Source organism: Hyperolius riggenbachi, chromosome 7 (assembly GCF_040937935.1).
Source record: "Hyperolius riggenbachi isolate aHypRig1 chromosome 7, aHypRig1.pri, whole genome shotgun sequence".
NCBI classification, from domain to species: Eukaryota; Metazoa; Chordata; class Amphibia; order Anura; family Hyperoliidae; genus Hyperolius; species Hyperolius riggenbachi.
Window position 1 is genome coordinate 31,831,839 of NC_090652.1, and position 2,500 is coordinate 31,834,338.

Below are 2,500 nucleotides of genomic sequence, written 5' to 3' on the forward strand. Positions count from 1 at the left end.
TTTGCAGGATCCTTTAAAATACGTATGGAAAGAAAAAAGAAATTTACTTTGGATATGTAAAGAAAAGAACACTTCAGAAATGTGGTTGCTTGGAGGGAGCATGTGAACTTTCACCAAGTTACTACGATTCTGCAGCATAACGGGATATTTTGATGAACGTAGTTCTCTTTATTACTGCCTTGAGAGTATTGGTTTATGTAAAGAGTTTAGAGAAAGAGCAAAGAGCTAGATCATGTCAAGGGGGCACTCGGATTTGAACCAAGGACCTCTCGATCTGCAGTCGAATGCTCTACCACTGAGCTATACCCCCACACTCTGTTCAGCTTTTCTGACCATTTTAAATAGTTTCTCTCATGTAGTCCATGAAAGCATTTCAAGCGTTAACTTGGAGTTTGTTAAGGTTGGACAGAGTTAAATGATAACTCTTAGAGACTAGAGATGGTCAATGAGACAGTAATAAATCCAGGTTGCATGCAAATTGAATTAATATTGTAGGCAGCTTGGAAATGCGTTAATCGTCAGGAAGTGTATTTGAATGTCCCACTTCCATGACGCTCACAATTTGCATAATAATCTGCATGAAAGCTAGAATGATGAGCATGTTACGGACCATGGCCGCAAGAGACACTTTCGTCAGACCCAGAAGCTTCTCATTCTGCAGTTGCCATTTCTGCCACTGCATTAGACCCCAGCACATGTGTATTTGGCAGCAGATGTAGAAGCCCAAAGTTCTTCTGCTTTGCTAATTTGAGTGGAGGACTTACATTGTAGACATTTTGTAGCTTTTGCTGTTCTTTTGCAGGATCCTGTAAAATACGTATGGAAAGAAAAAAACAAATTTACTTTGGATATGTAAAGAAAAGAACACTTCAGAAATGTGATTGCTTGGAGGGAGCATGTGAACTTTCACCAAGTTACTACGATTCTGCAGCATAACGGGATATTTTGATTAACGTAGTTCTCTTTATTACTGCCTTGAGAGTATTGGTTTATGTAAAGAGTTTAGAGAAAGAGCAAGATCATGTCAAGGGGGCACTCGGATTTGAACCAAGGACCTCTCGATCTGCAGTCGAATGCTCTACCACTGAGCTATACCCCCACGCTCTGTTCAGCTTTTCTGACCATTTTAAATAGTTTCTCTCATGTAGTCCATGAAAGCAAATAAGCGTTAACTTGGAGTTTGTTAAGGTTGGACAGAGTTAAATGATAACTCTTAGAGACTAGAGATGGTCAATGAGACAGTAATAAATCCAGGTTGCATGCAAATTGAAATAATATTGTAGGCAGCTTGGAAATGCGTTAATCGTCAGGAAGTGTATTTGAATGTACCACTTCCATGACGCTCACAATTTGCATAATAATCTGCATGAAAGCTAGAATGATGAGCATGTTACGGACCATGGCCGCAAGAGACACTTTCGTCAGACCCAGAAACTTCTCATTCTGCAGTTGCCATTTCTGCCACTGCATTAGACCCCAGCACATGTGTATTTGGCAGCAGATGTAGAAGCCCAAAGTTCTTCTGCTTTGCTAATTTGAGTGGAGGACTTACATTGTAGACATTTTGTAGCTTTTGCTGTTCTTTTGCAGGATCCTTTAAAATACGTATGGAAAGAAAAACCAAATTTACTTTGGATATGTAAAGAAAAGAACACTTCAGAAATGTGGTTGCTTGGAGGGAGCATGTGAACTTTCACCAAGTTACTACGATTCTGCAGCATAACGGGATATTTTGATGAACGTAGTTCTCTTTATTACTGCCTTGAGAGTATTGGTTTATGTAAAGAGTTTAGAGAAAGAGCAAAGAGCTAGATCATGTCAAGGGGGCACTCGGATTTGAACCAAGGACCTCTCGATCTGCAGTCGAATGCTCTACCACTGAGCTATACCCCCACACTCTGTTCAGCTTTTCGGACCATTTTAAATAGTTTCTCTCATGTAGTCCATGAAAGCATTTCAAGCGTTAACTTGGAGTTTGTTAAGGTTGGACAGAGTTAAATGATAACTCTTAGAGACTAGAGATGGTCAATGAGACAGTAATAAATCCAGGTTGCATGCAAATTGAATTAATATTGTAGGCAGCTTGGAAATGTGTTAATCGTCAGGAAGTGCATTAGACCCCAGCACATGTGTATTTGGCAGCAGATGTAGAAGCCCAAAGTTCTTCTGCTTTGCTAATTTGAGTGGAGGACTTACATTGTAGACATTTTGTAGCTTTTGCTGTTCTTTTGCAGGATCCTTTAAAATACGTATGGAAAGAAAAAACAAATTTACTTTGGATATGTAAAGAAAAGAACACTTCAGAAATGTGGTTGCTTGGAGGGAGCATGTGAACTTTCACCAAGTTACTACGATTCTGCAGCATAACGGGATATTTTGATTATTGTAGTTCTCTTTATTACTGCCTTGAGAGTATTGGTTTATGTAAAGAGATAAGAGATAGATCATGTCAAGGGGGCACTCGGATTTGAACCAAGGACCTCTCGATCTGCAGTCGAAT

The 2,500-nt window shown here is 39.6% G+C and overlaps 4 non-coding genes across 4 annotated transcripts in view; all 4 read right to left on the reverse strand.

Moving 5' to 3' along the window:
• Positions 1-238: 238 nt before the first annotated feature.
• On the reverse strand, positions 239-310 carry TRNAC-GCA (transfer RNA cysteine (anticodon GCA)). The gene has a single exon. It is a non-coding gene; the product is annotated as a tRNA-Cys (tRNA).
• Positions 311-1,027: 717 nt separating this feature from the next.
• TRNAC-GCA (transfer RNA cysteine (anticodon GCA)) lies at positions 1,028-1,099 on the reverse strand. The gene has a single exon. It is a non-coding gene; the product is annotated as a tRNA-Cys (tRNA).
• Positions 1,100-1,821: 722 nt separating this feature from the next.
• TRNAC-GCA (transfer RNA cysteine (anticodon GCA)) lies at positions 1,822-1,893 on the reverse strand. Its single transcript has one exon. It is a non-coding gene; the product is annotated as a tRNA-Cys (tRNA).
• Positions 1,894-2,452: 559 nt separating this feature from the next.
• TRNAC-GCA (transfer RNA cysteine (anticodon GCA)) overlaps positions 2,453-2,500 on the reverse strand; it is a 72-nt gene continuing 24 nt past the window's right edge. Inside the window, exon 1 of the tRNA in view lies at positions 2,453-2,500. This exon is cut by the window's right edge and continues 24 nt beyond it. This is a non-coding gene — a tRNA (tRNA-Cys).